At 39.7% G+C, this 22096-nt stretch overlaps 1 long non-coding RNA gene across 1 annotated transcript in view; it reads left to right on the forward strand.

The window, feature by feature from the left end:
• Positions 1-22096, forward strand: part of LOC146515990 (uncharacterized) — a 101961-nt gene that overhangs the window by 16682 nt on the left and 63183 nt on the right. The gene's annotated exons all lie outside the window — the stretch shown is intronic.

Genomic DNA, 22096 nt, shown 5'->3' on the forward strand with positions numbered 1-22096 from the left:
GATCAGTTAAAAATAAATCAGTAAAATAAATACATATTTTGAAACACACTCTAGTATCATAAACATGTATTTTTTATTAAGCATTTTTTGTTAACCAAGATAAATCACAGCAGCTTTTTTGATGGTTAGATGTAGAAAAGAAAAGAAAGCATTCACCCGAGCTGCTGAGCACATGGAGCGTAAAAGCCTTCGATGCTCTCCTGACTCGATAACTGCAGAGAAGCAAATCTCTACCACTAACATCAGCACAAAAACTCTACACCTGCAGTTTGTAAGTGTAATATGTAGGTGACCTAGTGCTTCTGTCCCATATTTTGCATTATGACTATTTATTGTGGTGTGAACACAGCTTATATATTACCCCTACTAACGCTTAGTCAGAGGTGCTCGGTGATGGTTATTGAAGATGTGTTTGTTTGCTTTCTTGCTGCTGTGATTTTGCTCTTCCAGAAACATCTCTAGCAACGGACTATTGTGTAGCACACCCAGCCTCTTTCCACTTAACATCCCTCTCCTCAATGCTGCATTTTGTGTGAAAAGCACGTTGGCACACCCGTGGCAGTCTTGACATGCGTAAATGTTCGTGTTGCCAGTGTGTGTCATTACCTCTGTCCCTCTCCTTCTTTCTCTCTTTCTTTTTTTTTGTTGTTTTTGCAACTGCCCTCTGTTTTCTCTGTCTTCCTTTGGCTCTGCATGCACCAACAGACAAACACACACAGACACACTTACGACCCCCCATGTCCCATGTGCTGGTCCTGGCTACAGCTCCAATTACCTGGTGGCTGCAGCAGTAGGCCCCTAAATAGATTGTAGCACCAAACAGGCATGTCTGCAAAGGATCGCTCAGTGGGAGACGAGGAGGAAGTGGTGGGGGAGGAGGAGCAGAGCGAGGGAGAGGAGGAAGAGCGGTTGCTGGGCTAGAAAGAAGCCGGAGGACGAAAAAGCAAGGGGAGCGTAAGCAAGAAAGTTGGGCTACAAACGAGGCGAGAGAGAGAAGAAAAAGAGGTTGTCTAAGCATTTGGACTGAACAGGAGGAAATGTCCCTCATTGTGAAGTACGTAAAGATCAAGAAAAGATTTATGTCCACTTTGCTAAATCCACTTGACATGTCATACAAATTTAAAGCCATAACTTGCAGGTACATGTTAAATAGTTGATTTGTGTTTCTCTCAGGTGTCCAATGGCATGATTAATCTCTCTGTATCTTCTGTCATCGTCATCTCTGTATTTTGCTCTCCCGTCTTTTACCGTAATACCCCTTTTGTCCTCTCATCCCTCCCGTCTCGTTTCAGCTCGTGAAGGATAAGAGGAGAGAATGAGGAGGAGGAGGAGACAGAGGAAGAGGAAAGCTAGCAGAATAAGGGCCACGAGTGGGTGAGAATGAAAGGAAGCTGTCATTTCCTACAGGGCTTAAGAAATGATCTTACTGAGCCTAATGCACGATACAATTTGTGTGATTTATACAAAACAGAAATAAAAGCAAATTTGCATTATTGATCTATTTTTGTATCCAAAAACAAAACTGCCACATTAAAGCAAAAAACATCATGAAAACCTGCTGGATACATTCAACAGTCTTAATAAAACTGCAGCGAAAGCTTTTTATTTTTATTTAAATCTCTATCTTTAGTAATGTGTTTCAAAAATTAATGGCCAATGTTACTACAATCAGAAGGAGAGTAGCTGTTCTGTCTCTTTATGTTGGCTCAAAATCACATAAAAATAGAAAATTATTCGTTATTGACACAACATTATTAGAACAGCAATACTGTCCTATTAAGCAAAATCAGCCTTACATTTATTACACAAATGCAGGAACACTTTACTTTGAGTCTTTAACATCACACAATCACATTGATAAATGTATATTAATACACATTAGAGGTGGGAATCACCATACATCCCACGATACGATATTATTGCAATTTTTAAAAAATATTTTGCGATATTCAGATTCTGTACATAAAGGTAAACTTTATCAATATTCATTTTCTCTAATATCAAAGTCTCACACTCAGTCTTTCTCTCATTTCAGTTTGATTGTTGACAAACTGAACGGTTTGTATTACAGTCTAGTCCAACTTAACTGAATCAACCATCTGGTACAATTATAGCTATTCTGAACTATGCAGTTTATGAAAACTATGCAGCCCCTTCAGCAACTGAAGAATTTGAAAGTAAATTAAAACAAAATATAATTTTACATTAAATAAAAAAGTTTTAAACTTAATTAAAATAAAACATGTCTTAAATTAAAATAAGTAAACTGTCATGTTTATTAAACACATTTGGACAGTGAAGGAATGTCAGGATTCAGAAAAAGGATCAACATGCTCTGAAGTCAGAGCACAAAAACCTTTTTGTAACAAAATATCGATTTCTGCTGTCCCTGTATCGATACATTATTACAAACAAAATATCACCATGCTACACAGTATCCATTTCCCCCCCACCCCTAATACACATAGTGATATATATCAGTGTAGTGTGTCAATAGTCACACACTTTGTTATTACGTTGTGTTTTTGACTACAAGCCACATTCGCCCATTTGTGTGCTTTCTGTCACACACGCTCTAACGGACGCATCAGTGGGGTTCAGCATCTTTCCCACGGTCACCTCAACGTGGGGACTGGTTTAAACCACCAACCATCCTGTGGGAAGACTGCCTGCTTAAAGCCAGACTTTCTCCAGCCACCACATTACTCTCCATGAAAATTATATCTTTAAATATATTTACATCAATACATCATTAGATATAGTGTAATAATACATAAACATTATGAATATATGAAATGCCACATTAATGTCGACTCCATCCATTTTCTAGCACTCGGGGCAGTAGCAGTCTACAAAGAAATAGCCTGGCATCCTCCCACGAGCCACCTCCTCTAGCTGTTCTGGGGGATACCAAGGATTTCCTTAGCTAGCCAATAGTAATAATGTCTTTATTGAGCATGCCTCCTAGGTGAAACACCTCACCTAAGAGGCAACCAGGAGAAATCCTAGTCAAATGCCTGTATAGGAGCATCTGCTCTACTCTGATCTCCTCTTGAATGACGGAGCTCCTCTCCCTGTCTCTGATGCCTAATGCCTTGATTATATTCCGATGGACACAAACAGCTGGAGACCTGACGCCTGAGCAGTCATTCTTCTCTGAAGCCCACTGCCAGAGGCCATTCGGTATAGTCGGTACACTGTTTCTCCGAAGTCTGCGAGGTTCCAAGAAAACAGGCAGGCACACTGACCTTCCCCGTCTGATGACATGATTGATGTCACTCAAAAACCAGACCCTAGTGGACTCACAAAACATATAATTGAGACTTAATTAGGAAGCTGATTTTCCAAATTCAGTTTTATTCACAATCTGAGAATGAGGGCAAGAATGTTGATGAAGCAGTAAATTCAGCAGCTTTGACACTCACCTTTTTCTTACCACAACAGACTGTGGAGGCCATGCCAACCCATCTGTTAGCTTCTCCTTCCAATATTAACCCCACTAGTGAATGAGAATCCAAGATACTTGAAAAACTGAAGTATTTTCATTTTCCACTTTTTTCTGAAAACCATGTCCTCGTGGTTCTCCTGCCACTGCACATTTAGCTGCAGACTGCCCCACATCATTGTTCATTGAAGCTCACGTTGTAGCTTCAAATCAGCCAGAAAAATCAGAGACTTGATGTTAGGAGCACCCTCTGGCTTTTGGCTGTGCCTAGAAATTCTGACCGTAACAGTTATGAAGAGAGCTTGTGATGAAGGGCAACCTATATCTCGATATCCCATACTCCCCAAACACCTCCAACAGCCCAAAATACAGTTGAATGACTTCTTCTAGTCCAAAAACACACAAAGAATGGTTTTTGTCCCATGAACCTGTATCCTCCAGAGGATAAAGATCAAGTGTTTTAGGTCCAGGACGAAAACCATAATATTATTCCCGAATTTGAGGTTAGCCTAACAGGCAGACTGTCATCTTCAGTATCCTGGCATAGACCTTCATGGTGGCTGAGGTGGGTGCTGTTATCGTGTTAGTCATGTATTATCTGTTGTATAAATACATTAGACATACATTAGAATATCTGTGTGCTCTGATACCTTTATTGATAGCCGTAATGCTCACACATGTCTGAAACATCCTGATGTTGACAACATCTGGTGTTGAAACTCCTCCTGTAACAAGCATGCTCTTCAGTTAAAGGTCTGTTCCCGTAGCTCCCATGGTCTGTTAAAATTTAGCTGTGACAACCAAAACACACTGAACTCATTCAAAGATTCAAAGATTCAATTCAAGTTATTTATCTCGCGCTCTTCACAGGATAAAAACAACAAAGTGCTTCACAGCAATATAAAAGCAGATATACAAAAAAAAACAGCACAATCAAGCATTCAAATCTAATTAAAAGCTAAATAAATGAGTCTTAACCTGCTTTTTAAAAGAATAAATACAATCAAGGCAACGTAATGATGGAGGGAGAGCACTCTACAACCTGACACCGCTCTAAAAGATCTCCTCTGGTCTTAAAACGAGTTCGTGGGACTACCAACAGCCTTTGATTAGATGATCTCAGGCTGCGAGAGGGAGCGTGGGGTTCTAAAAGATCAGAAATGCAGGCAGGGGCATCACAAGTCAAAGCTTTAAAAGTCAGGACCAAGATTTTAAAATGAATTCTGAAACGTACTGGAAGCCAGTGTAATGAACGTAAAGCTGGTGTAATGTGTGTCTTAGTTAAAAGCCTTGCAGCAGCATGCTGGACTGACTGGAGACGCTCAAGATTCCTCTTGCTCCAACAAAGATGACGACTGTTACAATAATCTAAGCGAGATGAGAGCATGAATAACCATTTCTAACTCTCATACTTTACTGTGTCGTTACTCGTGAAGTGATGTAGCTTCATGTGCCTCTGTAAGCACTTTGTGTTTAACAGTCAACATTTATTCCCTGTCAGGTCTCACAAAGAGATAGTTGTTCATCTTTGTGGTGGTTTGTCATGTCATACATATATTGTATTTATTTATATAACATATTCTTATGAACTTTATTGTATCTCCTGTCTCCACCCTGAAAAGAATTTGAATGAATAATAAAGTGCTATTTACTGGTGTCCTCAGCAGAAACTGCAGCCATACTGCTGTCAGATGTTTCTGTTATAGAATCGATGTTGTTTTGACGACTCGGTCTTAGAAAATATTGATTTGTGTGTACATGTTTTTTACGTCACTACAATAGAAAGAGTAATATTAGTCCTACAATGACATTTAAGACCTGGAGCTGGACTTGTTTAGCATCAGGGTGTGAAAGAAGTAATTTCTGTTTATACTCCCACTGATGTGTTTTTCCCCCTGAACAAGTAAACACATAAGGCAGTGTAATGTTGAATAGATTATATAAAAGAGGATACTATGATTCACAATAATTACACTGTTCAACACTATGAGTCATAATAATTACACCATTTAGCACATTTTGTAGATGAGCAGGCTTAGTAGTGGAAAAGAGTCAGGAACACAAAGACAAACCAGCAAGATGCACAGAATCGTACACAACACAGCAGATGAAGTTAATACAGTTGTGAGTTTTCACTTGACATCTTGTATAAAAATAGCATGTAGATCCAGTTTTAGAAGCAATAACTTCTGTGAGATTTTTTTATCAGTCTCTAATATCACTGTGTAAACATTATAGTCCACTCTTCTTTACAATATTGCTTTAAGTTCCTGGAGGTTTGTGGACATTCGTTCATAAACAGCTCTCGTTTGGGCTCGTGGGTCTATTTCAGTCAGGTTGAAGTCTGGACTTTGACTCGGACATTGCAACACTTTGATTATTTTCTCTTTCAGTCAGTCTGTTATAGACTTGCTGGTGTGCTTGGGATCATTGTCACATTGTGTGCCCCGGTGTCATCCAAGCTTTAGCTGTTGGACAGATGACCTCAGATGAACTCTTCTAGTTTACAGAAGAGTTTAAGTTTGACTCAGTGACTGCGAGGTGCTCAGGTCCTGTGGCTGCAAGCCCAAATCATCACCCCTCCACCACCATGCTTAACAACTGGCTTTCAGTGTTTATGCTGATTGGCTGTTTGGTTTTCACCAAAGGTGGCTTTGCAAACCAAAGCTGTTCTGCCATGTTCTTTTTATAGAGAATGAGCTTTTCCCTGGAAATCCTTAAAAACAAGCCATACTTGTTCATGTGTAATTTATCTCATTAGACATGCTTACTGAGGCGTGTGGCTCAGAGCACGGGGTGGGGCATTATAACACATTTGATAGACCCAGACCAGCAAACTGCCAGAAGTTCTGCTTTTATAGAGGTGGTCACATGTCTGATGATCAATAAGTACATTTGCAAAAAAGATGTCATTCAAGTCAAAGTCAAAAACCACATGTACAGATCATACACAGGAATTTGAAATTGCAATGCTACCACAGCCCTCAGTGTACAATGAACAACTAAAACATAAACAGATCAAAAATAAAATTTAAAAAAGGGAAAATAAAAATAAAAAGTGTTATTCGTGGGTCTGCACAGAGTCATGTGAAAACGTTCTTTGTTGCATGACTGCAGCAGCATTCAGGCTTGACTATGCAAGCGATTCTGAATTCAACATTAAGTGTCTAATAATAAACATTAGATAAACAACTAGAGTTTACAATTTCTAGTATAAACCTAATTAAATGTCATTCATGTTTTCCAAGTGTTTACCCAAAGCTGTTCAAATGAGATTAGATATTACAACAGAGTAAAAGTTATACTATCACTCCATTAAAGTAAAAGTTCTGCACTTAACAAAGTAAATAAGCTCTTTTTTTCTTCCACTTATAGTTAAAAATAGATTAATTTAATAAGTAAGTTTTAAAAACATTGTTGATGTTGATGCATTAACATATTTGCAGAATTTGAATCTTGCTGTAAGTCAAATTAGGCCAGTTTTAATGTGTCTGAGCCATATTTAATATTTTTATCTTTAGTAGTAGGTGCAACACGAAAAAGATAAAAATTCCTTAGCACACAACGTAAACACGCATTAAAGTGAATATTCATCATTCATTTTTATACATAGCCAGAACACAGTCTGCTTGGCTCAACTTGGCTAAAATAAATCTATATTTCTTTTTTCAGTCATTTTTCTTTAACCTATTAATAATGTGCTTTTTTAGAGTGCTTGCATTATTACTTAATTTGACTGAGATATACATATTTATACAGCACTGTTTGTACTCTACATGCTGGGTGCAGCACAAATACTCTAAATATTATTATTAGAGTATCAAAGCCAAGATTAAATATCATCATGAGCTGGCACAGAAAACAATAAGCTTATTGAATGAAACTAATGAAAAATAATAATAATAACTAGTCAAGTTTGAGCTCGTCTGAAGAAAAGATAAATCTGAGCTTTTGTTCTTGATAAATGTCCTTTTAGTTTTAGGTTTGTTGTGCACAGATGCATTTTAAAGGTTTGATCCATTAGTTCTGGCATTCTGAATAATTTTGAAATTTTAAATAAGAGCTTTGCAAATAAGTAGATGATTAAATAAATTATTTCTCTACCTTTTTCTTATACATATAGCACTTACAGCATCACACTGGGAAAAAATCTACAAGAAATATAGAAGTAAATTTAACAGAATAACACAAAACAGTCATAAAATAATAATAGATTTAAATATAACATGTTAATAGATAAAAGGCGTCTTACAGCTCTGTTTAGAGCTCCAACTATAATGTCTTGGACAGTTTGCTCAAGGGACTATTGGCTATGTCCCCCAACAAATAAATAAGTAAAGAGAAAATAAACTCTATGCTTCTTCCTGCCCGTCACCAAACACTGCACACTTTTAACAAAGCATTTAGTAGCTAATTAGCCAAAATAAGCCTCGTCCATGTCAGCTTTAAAGCTCCACCTGCTGTTTTTCCAGTAGCAGCAGACTTCTGCAGGTAAAGCTGTTTATAGATAAGCTCTTGTTTCAGTTAGTTTAAAAGCTGCGTGCTCCCCCTCTTTGTCTTGGTAGTGACATCAAATTCCACCAAATTGTTTACAGCTTCTTTAAACTGAAATAAAGTCAGTGAGTGCAGAACATTTCAGCTGGACTAATGGCTACAAAGTCCCAGTGTCAGTCGCTGGGTCTTCACAGCCCATCAGTGACTTTCACCCGGATTTACTTTTAATGTCAAAGGAAATGTGTCAGCCAGACATTTTTTAGATTTGAGATCAGTTCACGGGTCAGATTCCCTGGTTTACTCATTCACCCTCTGTGGTACACAGATCAACAAGAGAAGCGTGTTATTTATGCCTTTTTGTGGTCTCCTTCAACTAGACTTCTTCTGACTCTTAAAAGAAAAATGTCCTCTTTTTCTTTCCTCTGTCTTCTTACAACCGAAGGAGCGTGAGCGTGTTTTTCCACATCTCCATATTCTCAGCGAGGATCTGTCGTGTTCTTCTTTAGCACGTGTGGGTGGGTGTCTCTGTCTGTGTGTGTTTGGGTGTGTGTCCAATGCCAGTCCCACATCCTGCATCATCATTCATCTCAATTTAACAGTGTTCAATGTGTGACTCCCTGCCTGTGTGTGTGTGTGTGTGTGTGTGTGGCCATCAGAGCCTGTAGATGTATAAATCATTGGTCGAGATTACGGCTGTTTTATTATTCATGATGCAGGCCTTTTATTGCCAGCGATATTTATCTCTTTGCTATCTCCCATGACCTGCAAGGGAAGGAGGGAGGAAAAGAGGAAGAGAAGGAAAGAGGGAGGGAAAAACTGTGTGTTTGGAGGGGGTGGGAGGCCTTAGCGAAGCTGTACATAAATACATTTGTTAGGTGGGCGGGTGTGGTTGAGTATTTGTGCGTGCATGTGTGTTTTGTGAGTGTTACCTTCGATTCTCCCACCATGAGGACCAGAAACCTCACACCACAGTCCTACATAGCACGTTTTCCTCTCGTTCCCTTTTCTCAGTCCTTGTTATCGCTCTTTTTATTATTGTAATAGTATGTTTTCTAAAGTCATGTTAATGAAGCAAAAGATCACCACTTTATGACTTTCTTATTTGCATAATGACATCTATATTTTCAGTGACCTCATAGCCCGGGTCAGGAAAAACGTCTGTTTTAGTTTTTCATCTGTCAAAGTTTAATTGTTGACAGTTTGGGTGAAAAGTACTTATCGTAAATGTTCAGTATGATGTGTTGTCCTGAAGGGATATCGCATACCTTTTTTGTTCTAAGTTATGTATTTATGGTTGTATTTCCGTGCATTTCACATTATTACCGCAGCGTAGTGCAGGTAGATGTGTAATCTGTAATCACTGTAACCAGGTGAGTCATTAAGAACAATTTACAATGATGGGTTGGCAAAAGGCAAAGCTCAGAACAAAATGAGAGAAGCTGCAAAGGAATACCAAATGCGGCAGGCCTCAGGAGAACGTCACAATGCACCCGTGGGTAAAACACCGCCATCTTCTGGTAAAAGTTTTAGTCTAATTCTGTAGATGGTAATTGCAAAAACTGCATTATAGAGTAGCTTGCATACATGCCCATTTCCCATCCTCATTCCACACACTGCCTCCCCCTAAATAAAGGGAACAATATTGGTAAGGACAAGTTTCCAATATGGACTGAATTTCTGAGGATTCTCAGCCATATTCATCTTCTGGGGAAGCTACTCCACTGCCTTTCTGGCCAGTGTGCCAATGTCCAGTGAACATGCGAGCCAAGTTTCTTCTTTCCTCTGTTCTCCCATCTTTACTCACGATTTCTATTTCTGTCAGAGCAGCTTGCATCTCTGAAGCATGCATATCACTTGTGAATGTTTGCTAATGGCTGGAGTTCTTGCCAGTTTTTGTATAAACTCTTCCAGTCAGAGATGCTCAAATAACTAAGTCTTTGAGAAAGCTCTTAAAAAAGACTGAGCACAGGGAAGGGGAACTAATCCTCCCACAAAGAGCAACCTAATACCTCATGAAAATCTCATTAACTTCTGACCTTGGTGCAATGATGGAAAATTGTATTCTGTGAATCCTCTGTCACCATAGGTGCAGTGGACCACACCCAGAAACGTTTAGACTTTCTGACTGCTGACAAACTTTAGACAAACACAAAAAATCCTAAAGTTACATATGTTCAGGCTAAACAGCTCCTGAGTAACCAAGGAGTAACTGCCCACTAAAATGCTCCCGCAAGACCTGCATACGTTCTTTCTCTGTTTGCATTTCCAATTCAGTTCACCTCGGTTTTATTTGTATAGTGCCAAATCACAACAACAGTTGCCTCCAGGCACGTGACAGCGTACTGTAAAGTTACAACCCTACAATAAAACACAGAAAACCACAACTGATGTATGAGCCAGCTAGTAGAAAGCACAGCCAAGCACAAGATGCATCTCACTTTCAAAAGAGGCTTCCTCCAGCAGATTGCAGCTCCTGTTTTAGCTGATGATGTCCTGGTCTTAGGCCAAGTGTAGTATCCAGTAAACCATCACATCTGCTTTACTTACCTGATGGACCTATTTCAGCTTCATCACTTTCTCTGTGTGCTGATTCACTGCATGCCTGAGGAAGAAGCTTGAGAGAAATGCTACAAAACACATTTACATTTTGAGATGCCAATGTTACATCGTTCTGCCTTGGTCAGGTTTGTTTAATAAAGAATCTGTTTCTCTGTATTTTTATCAGTTTTGTAGCCCACTCGTCTCAGTTGTTTTTTGTCTGTTGACAGCGCTGCAACAACATACTTAGATTTAGCTCAGTCATCGTGCACACACACCACTCTGCACAAAAAAGGTTTTTTCATAAATCGCCAGGACTATGAAAAAATGCCCCCAAACTTTCAGTTTGATGGGTGCTGTTACTGTTTTTTTATAAAGTGATCAAATTTGCAAATCATGAACAGAAACATAAAAATTACCAAGTGCCCATTACTCTTCCTGACATAACGCTGTGCTTTATTTCCTGTTGGGCCCTTTTTTCACAAACGTCAGTGTGAAAGGGACATTTGCTAAAATTTCCCCCCAGCTGACATACCGTGCACACAATAAGGACAGGACAGCATGATGTATACTGTAATTAAAGTAAGTGCATCCAGAAGACCTTCATGACCACACTGATCATTAACCCTCTCGAGGCAGGCGTTGCCGATTTGCAACAGTTAAAAACTAACAACCTGATTACCCCACATACATATTTTATGAGGGTTTTTTTACTCAGAAGTGCCACTGCAGGACTTGGTTGTGCATTAGCAACAAAAGGTTTAATTTGAGCCTGAGAGGGTTAATGAACTACAAATGCGTCTGCTGAGAATACTGGAAAAGAGAGACACGATGGGGATGTTGAACTTGACCGCTTCACAGCCACGCCTAGTGGACATGAGTGCTGAGCATTTTTCTCATAACTAGATTCATACACAAGCCTCTGGGCACTCATTAATGCTCCTCTCTTGGGTTATTTCTTGCTTTTTGATTCATTTTCAAGTGCAACCAGAATCCAAGTAATTATTAATAAAGATCTAAGACCTAATTCTGCCTCATAGCCGTTTGCTTGCATCTTCCTTTGGATACTCAGAGCATCACTGCAAAATTCAGCTCGTATGGGTTCTGCTGGGTGTTACGCTGCACGTGGGGAGGCCATATTAAATAAAGGTTCCCCATAACGCTGTGGTCTGTCTCTGTTCCTCTCCATCTTTATCACACACACATAAAGTCAGGTAGAACTAAAGAGGAGCATGTGTTGCAGGTCAGACTCCCTTTCACCTCACAGGTGGCAGGCGCAGCTGTTCACACACACATTTACACACAAGTCTATAACTGGAGTGTGGAGCCCCCTGGTGAAGCACCGATGCGTGTCGCAAGGTTTCGATGGCAATACAATTTTTATATTGTGAGGTTTTATTATTTGCACTGTTTTTATCATTGAAATTTAATAGATTTTGAGGATGTGAAATTTTCTTTATGCCCGTTTCCTGATGTATGATGAATCATTACATTTTTGGGTCATTTTTTGTGTCTACATCTGCAAAGTGGCTGATTAGAGTGTAATGTACTGTGTAACAACCCTTTCACAGGCTTCCCACAACACTGCCACTATTACTGGCACCTCGGTCTCATTCTCCACATCTCCCTACATAACACAACACAATGAACTTTAATAAAGACAATATTCTTTTGTTGTGTGCGTGTGGACCTCAAATAATGAAAAATATTGATTTGGAACATCCTTAAGTCGATATTATTCTCTGTCACCAGGGAGCACAGGCAGACGAAAGCTTAGAGCTGCCATTATGAAGCTTACATCACCATCTAGTGGCTGTTAGTGAAGCAAGCTCTAAACAAGATGAGTTTGTGGAAAAATAAACCTCTTTTGCTTGTGTTCTTGACTTTGTAGAAATTCATTATTGATTATTCATAATTTAGATAAAGAGATGAAAATGTCTCAAACCTTAATTCCCCATCAGGCAAAGATCCTTTAGGACTTAAGTGCCACATTAGGCCTTGCAGGGATTTTTAAGGAAGGGAACCCATCCAGTTCAGCTCTTTTAGCTTTGTAGGTTTATTAACTGGTCACAGTACAAAACCCCTAATTTTATTACTATACTTATCAACAATTATTTTTAAAATTACAGAAATACTGGCCACTCTATGTTGAACCTTCTTGTAAAACTCGAGGTCCGCAGTCCTTAAGCTGTCATCAGATCACAGGAAACACGAGCAACAATTAATAAAATTTAAAGTTAGAACTATTATTCACACATTAAGATAAGCAAATGTCCAAGGACTATGGGAAAATTCTAGAGTGTCTTTATATTAGATTGTTTTACTGTTTTTCCTTTGGGCACACCCAGTAAATAATAAAATAAATCAATAATAAGATCGCAGTAAACAGTATAGTGGTATAAAAAAAAATTTCACTATCAGAGGTAGTCCATAAAAATAAAATGAATGAAAAACTCATTTTACAAAGGTTTCCATATATAATGTCAGGGTTCCTGGGTCGGTGACCCAGTGTTTTCAGTTTTGCCACATCAGTGTTTTCACTTCCTGTTTTTCCCCCGTGTCAGCTTGTCTCTCGTGTCATTAGTCAGATTATGTTCAGCTCTGTACTCACCTGTTTCCAATCATTGTCGTCATTCAACCTGTGTATTTAAGTTCCTCGGTTTCACCAGTTCTTTGTCATGTTATTGATGTTCGTGTGATGTTGTCCTTCCCGTGTGTTCTCTTAGTTCAGTCAGCCATTCAGTGATCCAGCCAGTCAGTGTCCGTTCACCCTCTGTTCATCCACTCCTTATAATAAACCTTCACCAGTCTTCACCTACCTGTGAGTCCTGCGTTTGGGTTCCTTCTTCCTCGCCTCCACACAACGCCTGACATATAAAGGAAGTTCATTTCCATGAATGAACTACAATTTCTGCCTAGAGATAGTGACCTGCTATTAACTAGTAAAAGATCTACAGTATACCCCTTTAATTTGTGTTTAATCCTTTTACCTAAAAATCTTAGCACAAAGTAACAAGTACGTGTATGACACAACAGCATGTATTTTGACTTGATGTTGATGGAAATTGTCATGAGAAAAAATGTGAGGGAGAATTCAAAAGGACCTATGAGAGAGAGAGAGAAGTTCAGTGTCAGAAAACCCCACTGCTCTTAAACTAGACACTGGATACTGTGGTGAAATGGGTCCGCTTTGCTAATACTACAGAATCCTGGAAATGGACTACAAAAGCTCAGCTGGTTAACAACATTTGTTCTTACATGATAAACATGAAAAACCTACTTATTAAATTCCTTCTATCGTTTCATTACCAAAAGGACAGTCACACTTGGAAGTGAGGTGCACTGCTGGTCAAATATTATAAAAATAATGCAAAAATAAGAAGACATTTTTAATATATTTGGGGGGGGGGGGGGTCGGTTGGTTATTCAGCTCACTAACATGATGGTTTCACTCCCTCCATCAAGTTGGACTACAGCTAACAGATCATCTGCAGAGGAATGGTTTATTGGAAGAGTTTCAGTCAGGTTTCAGAGCTCATCACAGCACAGAAACAGCTTTAGTGAAGGTTACAAATGATCTTCTTATGGCCTCTGACAGTGGACTCATCTCTGTGCTTGTCCTGCTAGACCTCAGTGCAGCGTTCGATACTGTCAACCATAATATCCTATTAGAGCGATTAGAACATGCTGTAGGTATTACAGGTACTGTGCTGCAGTGGTTTGTATCATATCTATCTAATAGACTCCAGTTTGTGCATGTAAATGGAGAGTCCTCTTCACACACTGAGGTTAATTATGGAGTTCCACAGGGTTCAGTGCTAGGACCAATTCTGTTTACATTATACATGCTTCCCCTAGGCAGCATCATTAGAAGACATAGCATACATTTTCACTGCTATGCAGATGACACCCAGCTCTATCTGTCCAGGAAGCCAGATAACACACACCAATTAGTTAAACTGCAGGAATGTCTTAAAGACATAAAGCCCTGGATGGCCACTAACTTTCTGCTTCTTAACTCAGATAAAACTGAGGTTATTGTACTCGGTGCTGAAAATCTTAGAAATATGGTCTCTAACCAGATTCTTACTCTGGATGGCATTACCTTGGCCTCCAGTAACACTGTGAGGAACCTTGGAGTCATTTTTGACCAGGACATGTCCTTCAACGCACATATTAAACAAATATGTAAGACTGCGTTCTTCCATTTGTGCAACATCTCTAAAGTTAGAAATATCCTGTCTCAGAGTGACGCTGAAAAACTAGTTCCTGCATTTATTACTTCCAGGCTGGACGACTGTAATTCATTATTATCAGGAAGTCCTAAAAACTCCCTGAAAAGCCTTCAGCTAATCCAAAATGCTGCAGCAAGAGTCCTGACAGGGACTAGAAAGAGAGAGCATATTTCTCCTGTTTTGGCTTCCTGTTAAATCCAGAATTCAAAATCCTGCTCCTCACATACAAGGTCTTAAATAATCAGGCCCCATCTTATCTTAATGACCTTGTAGTACCATATCACCCTATTAGAGCACTTCGCTCTCGCTCTGCAGGCCTACTTGTTGTTCCTAGAGTATTTAAAAGTAGAATGGGAGGCAGAGCCTTCAGTTTTCAGGCCCCTCTTCTGTGGAACCAGCTTCCAGTTTGGATTCAGGAGACAGACACTATCTCTACTTTCAAGATTAGGCTTAAAACTTTCCTTTTTGCTAAAGCATATAGTTAGGGCTGGACCAGGTGACCCTGAATCCTCCCTTAGTTATGCTGCAATAGATGTAGGCTGCCGGGGATTCCCATGATGCATTGAGTTTTTCCTTTCCAGTCACCTTTCTCACTCACTATGTGTTAACAGACCTCTCTGCACTGAATCATATCTGTTATTAACCTCTGTCTCTCTTCCACAGCATGTCTTTATCCTGTCTTCCTTCTCTCACCCCAACCAATCACAGCAGATGGCCCCGCCCCTCCCTGAGCCTGGTTCTGCTGGAGGTTTCTTCCTGTTAAAAGGGAGTTTTTCCTTCCCACTGTCGCCAAAGTGCTTGCTCATAGGGGGCCATATGATTGTTGGGTTTTTCTCTGTATCTATGAAGCGCCTTGAGGCGACTTTTGTTGTGATGTAGCGCTATATAAATAAAATTGAATTGAATTGAACTTAAATGAAGAAATTACACAAGATTCATTTTAGAAATGAGAAGTTATGAGAAAGAATACACACTTCCTCATTTCTGCACATTTAGTGGAAAAGATATATATTAGATCCCTATGATGTTTCACAATGTTAGGAAATGTTTGGTAAATACTCCTGTAACCGAAACTGTTGGTCTACTGAGTTTCGTGACCTCATTTTCTCTTTTACCGTCACAGTTCATCATTGACCAACTATAGGCACAGTAACTTCTCTTTAGTGAAGCTTGCATTAACCCTGCAGCACTAATGCAAGAAACTAAAATCACATTGTTTCTTTGTAGAAGATTTATCACGTTACATTTAATGCCGAAATAAGGACTTTTTGTATTTTATATTTTAACACTGAAGGGTACTGATCAAAATTCATGACAATTTGAACGTTAATGATCTTGAACTTGACCTCACAGCCCAGTGTTAGTCAGTTATAAGGTTGGGGAAACCTGCAGTCAGCTGAGACTGAAGAAGACACCTGGATGAGTGATGAAACGTTTCTCCCACTGAAAACACTACGTCCAGATGAACAACATGAACTTCCTGGGATTTTCTTATCTGGATGACTGTGCATGTATTAGGCATGGTTTTTATGGTTTACAGCATAGGCGGAGCAGGGGGGGCTCAAAATGACCCTTAATCCCGGGTCATTTTTTTCAGAAGCCCAGGGTCTTTTGGAGTGCAATTTGTCTCATAGTTCGATCCCTGACTGACAACTGTATAAAACAAAAAACGACACACAATATTCAAAGCACATAGTGCACAGTCGTAAATTCCCCCTAATTTTGGTATGATCCGAGCTCAGGCACTATAGGCGACTGACAGCGCTTACGCCTGTGAGCGAGGGGGGAGAAGCTGCTGCCTGCGAGCTTGCTGCAGACAGAGGAGAGCTTAAGTTTGACCAGGTACCAAAGCAAATCATTCGTACTGTACAAATAATGTAAATATGACGGTGTATCACAAAAGATTGATATCAAACTGATCACTTAATCCATATTACGATATTTGCTCTTGCTGTTTTATTAGAAAGTCTTAGCTTACATGTGTTTATTTCATATTTTCAGTTGTTACCCTCCACGGCTAAATAAAGCACTCTAAACCAGTTATGTACTGATGAACACAACGATGGACATAAGATGTTATTTTATACATTATGCTTTCTATGTTGTTCAGTATATTTCTATGCAAAATAAGAGGAATTTCAATACACAGCCGTATATTCACAGTTTAAACCAGATATTTACACTTTAGGGCGAAAAACAAGAACTTTTTTTTTTTTACTGTTGAACATCAATTTAGAGTAAACTTTTTTGTTTTAGATAAATAAATATTGAAATATCTTTTGAATGAGTTAAATGTCAGAATAAAGAGAGAGAGAGGGATGTCTATTTTTTATCACTTTCATCAAATGTAGGAGTACATGTACACAAAGTTTATTGTTAATTAATAAGAAACTCCAGACGTTTCCATTCTGAGCTGAAGAAGCTTCTGATTGGTTAGTAGAGACCATGTGAGTAAACTGGTGGCACACCTGTGGATGCATATAAGGCAAAACACAGAGCCTGTTTCTGTGACATGGGAAAATCAAGAGATGTCAACCAAAACACCAGGAACAGAACTGTGGAGCTCCATAAGTGTGGCTCAGTTTGAATACAATTTGGTGCCATTTACAATTAAGAAATACAGAGTTAACAAATATGTTTTTATATTTATCAATCTAAAAAACATAAACATTTAGTTTGATTTGATGTTACAATTAAAAAGTGTTTATGTTTTTATCTGAAGAGTTTGTAAATATCTGGTGTCAACTGTATATTTGATGATGTTGGTGTTTGGCTTGATTGTCAGCACAAAGAGAGGGAGATGGAACAAGAGCCAGGTGAGACAGACGTGTTAGTCAAATAGTTGTTTGCCAAAACTCATTAATAACATGTATCTAGTACCTAGTATATCATTTTAGGTTTGCTATTTTTCAAATTCTATATTTATTAAGTTATGCAGGCTTGTTTGCACAACAAGGATAAATAGTTATCTAAACTTTTCTGAATCTAAATAATGTACTTTGGTAGAATTAAAAAATAAGTGTAGTGGAGGTCTGGTTCTGGTTCCGTCTTGGTTAAGTCCTAAAGTAGTCTTGATTTTGAACAGTTCTGTTTTAAATGGGTCTGGTTGAATTGGGGTTTAGTCCCCGTGTCTTGATACAGCCCTGATTTTGTTCTGCCTTGCTGCTTAATTAAAAAACTAGTTTAAGGTGTCCTGTATATATATATTTTTTCCAACATGAAGTTAATCTTTTTTGAACAGAACTCAAAACACAGCCTAATAAATCTTTCAGTCATTTAGAGATAGATAGAGATAGCCTTTATTTGTCAGTTGCAGGTCTTTTGCCCACAACCGAGATGACAGACCTTGCCGACCATACATACAATACACAAACATCACATTGGGGAGACAGGTCAGGCTAGGTAGCGAAGAAAAAAAAACATCGAAATGTGTAACACAAAAGGATAATACAGGAATGCACAGATATCAACACACCACAGCACAATAAACACAGACAAGCAACATGGGAAAGAGTTCCAGTGTGTACATCTGATCTGGGACCGCTGCAATCTTCGACTGCGCCTCCAACTGACCCGATGTCCACATCAGAGGGGAGGTAAGCGTTGGAGGTGGCGTTGGATCCGGGGTAGGGAGGGTGATGCGTCAGTGAGTGCTTATCAGTATCAGTATATGTATGTGTGTGCGTGTCGATAGATCAGCTGAGACAGTGTCCTTCGCCCTGCCAGGCTAAGTAAACAGTCTTCCAGCCAACCCAGGTGGCCTTGCATGGAATGGGAAGGAACAGACTAAACACAGTCGTTATCAGGGTGTTTTTGTTCAGCTCCGGCCTTGTAGCTGGCGCCGAGAGGTATCCGGATGAGTGATGTTAATTTTTTACTTTAGTGCAACAGCTCATATGAATTTCAAAGCAGTTCTACAGTCCAACACTGGTCCCATTGGAGAGCCGCGAGCTTCGCCATACTTGCGTTCTGTGATGTTGTCATTTCTTGTGCTCAAGGAGCCGATTTCTGAGAACTCACGGCAGTGTGCCTCCCCGAGATGTCATCCAATTTTGCGCCCAGAGATGTTATTCCGGGCTAGTCCTTCTGAGATGTATCCAGTCTGCAGTCAGAGATCTTATTCTGAGTATTCACAGCAGCCGTAGCCTCTCCAAGATCTTATCTGTGCTGACTCAATGAGCCCATTTTGAGAAACTCACGCCTCTCCCATCGTTCCAATCCCAGCGGGCAGCCTTGTGGGGGTTTGAACAGCCGGTTCCGCTTTCTTAATTCTTCAATAAGTCAGGGCCAAGCCAGCTCCGATCCGCCAGAACCCTGTTACCATGGTTCAGAATAGGTAGATATCTTCAGCACTCAGGCTCACCCAAGCCCAAACTTCTCGTTGAGAAAGGGGTGTCAATTGCATTTAGGGACCAGTTGATCCAATCCATAATTCCATAATTCCTCTTTTAGGTTTTAGAGAACAGACTGTGAGAGAATGTTCCAGGGAAAGTACAAAAAAACCCCACGAGACTAGACAAGGACATAAGCAGGGAAGATAAGGGAGAGGAGAAAAGTGCGTCCGCCTCCTCCGAGAGCCAAAGAAGTGAGGAGTGATTTGTAAACCCCCCCCCCCACATGCATACTACCCTTTAGGGCTAAGCCCCGGGTGGTATAAATGTCTGGCTCTGCCTCCGGTTTGCAGTATAGAGTAAACTTCACTGATCAACTGTTGTTGATCTGGAAATAAATAAATCAGCACATTTAACTTACACAATCCAAGTGTATGCTGAAGTGACTGTAAAGATGTAAGTCCTTTGTCTTCTTAACCAGCTCAGAGTCACACACAGTAACAACAGCCGTCTCCTTGTGTTCTTGTTTTCAGTGTATATTTCCCCTGTCAGTAATTTCCCTTGTGAATAGTGAGGAGCTTTTCTAATGCATTTGTTCCTTATCAGATTTATGTCTCCTTTTCACATTGTTTCTCTTCAAATTTGTATTTTGAATCTTTATTGTAATGCAAAAGTGGCACATTGTTGCACAATCTGAGGGCCAGAGGAGAACTACAGTACCTGTAGTTTGTTAAGTTCTTCTTAACTGTGGTCAGATAAATAATGCTGGAAAAGCATGTCACTTATCTAGATGCACAAAAGGAAGGGAGGAGGAAGTGACCAGTAGGTGGAGGGTGATTTACGTGTAGATGCTAAAGAATGACAAAAGGAAAAAGGTCAAGGGTGTGGTAGACAATACTGAGGTGACAAAAACAGGAAACTCTCCAGTTTACATCTGATTAACACGCTGACATGTAAACACTTAGGTATTATGCTTAGATGTTGTTTCCTTGAGAGTGACGTATTAATTACTTACCACACAATGGGTTCAAAGAATAGCAAGTCTGTCTTGATCATCGTCATTAATACACATCACATGTCCAGACTAGTCCCCATCCGAGAATTAGCTATAAAGCTGTGTAATCACACCTCACACACCCAAAGTGTTTCAGTTTTTTCCACAGGGCCTTTTTTTTTCGTATAACAGTTACAATACATTAAAAAAAAATTTTAATGGCACATTTTTTGAAAAAATAATACCAAAGACATTCTTGAGTCTGAAAGGTACTTTATTTTTTTTTAAATGTAAAAGTTTTTCTAATATATTATTTTTAAAATTGTAATGACGCCGAACACGGGACAAAAAAATGTGTAATTTTCAACTATTTTAGATTTTTAACAAATTTTGCACAGTTTTGTAGATATTTGAAAGCACACTTTTATGTGTGTTCCTATTTTGAAACACAAAGGGCAGGGATAGCTCAGTAGGTAGAGTCGTTGCTCCATGATCGGGAGGTCGGGGGTTTGATTCCACTGAACGGCTACCCCGAGGTATCCTTGAGCAAGGTACACATTGCTCCCTGGGTAACACATACACATTATTATTAATTGCATTAAGTAATTTCAAGCATGGAAAAACTTACACAAATTTATATCGGATGGCATTTGTTACTTACAGTTCTTTTTGTATGTATTTTCTATGCATAATTGAGAGTTCATTAGAAGGCTAACTCCATATGAGTTTGCATCACACTGAACAAAATCTTATATTAACACCTTATCTTATTCAAGTTTTATATCAAGAGAAATAAAGTGTAAGAGGATACTGAACAGAATAAACAAAATTACTGGTCAGCCTGTACCTATGTGGTAGCTTGCAAAAAGCTGACATTTGACTACAGGTTGCAAGGAACAAGCTGCAAACAAGAGAGTGTAGGCAAGGTGGAGGGAGTGGAGATGAGTGTCAGGGGGATTTGACGCAGGGAAAAGGAAGGGAAGGTCTAGAAAATGTAGTGGTTAGGAAATATAGGGCGATCGTGGCTCAGGAGTTGGGAGTAGTTGGGAGTTCGCCTTGTAATCGGAAGGGTGCCGGTTCGAGCCCCGGCTCCGACAGTCTCGGTCGTTGTGTCCTTGGGCAAGACACTTCACCCGTTGCCTACTGGTGGTGGTCAGAGGGCCTGGTGGCGCCAGTGTCCGGCAGCCTCGCCTCTGTCAGTGCGCCCCAGGGTGGCTGTGGCGACAATGTAGCTGCCATCACCAGTGTGTGAATGTGTGTGTGGATGACTGAATGTGTAAAGCGCTTTGGGGTCCTTGGGCTAGTAAAGCGCTATACAAATACAGACCATTTAAACCTGTTGTGATGTATGCTTTGGACATGGTGGCAGATTTGAAGATGTTAAGATTTTCATTGCAATGAAATGTACATGAAAGGAGAGCTTGGGCGGAGTTGTTTGGACTCAAAGGTAGAAGACAAGACAAAAAATAGTCTGAACATGTCCAGAGGTGCTATAGTGTATATATTAGGCAAAGGATGTTGAACATAAATCTGCCTGCAACAGGAAAAGAGGAAGACACCAGAGCTTCATAAATGTGGTCAAGGAAGACATGCAGAAGGTTGGTGTGACAGAGGACCCCAAAAGGTGGTAAGTAAAAAATGATTTATTATTTTTATTATTATTACATGGATTCATTATTTTATTTTGTTTACATGGCCTCCCTACAAGCCGAGCAATTACGTCTCACGGCCACAAGAGGGCAACGTTGGACGTTTGTTCTGCTGTGGCGTTTTTGCTCGTTGGCCTGTGTAGACCCGCAGGTGTGCTGCAAATTACCCAACAAAGCAAAACTCAGGCGCTCACACACAAACGCCACCAAAGCACTGATGGGTGGTGACAGTCTCATCTCACAGGATCTCCATCTACGGTGTGAAAGTCGTAAGGATGTAGGTCACTCTGCGTCTTGTTTTGATATCTCGTTTCAAGCGATAACCATCTTTGAGCTCGCACCATCAAGCACACTTGACTGTCGTGTTTTGATGACGCCATCACTGGGACTTTCCGGATACGTCACTAGGG

Source organism: Neolamprologus multifasciatus, chromosome 7 (assembly GCF_963576455.1).
Source record: "Neolamprologus multifasciatus chromosome 7, fNeoMul1.2, whole genome shotgun sequence".
NCBI lineage: Eukaryota > Metazoa > Chordata > Actinopteri > Cichliformes > Cichlidae > Neolamprologus > Neolamprologus multifasciatus.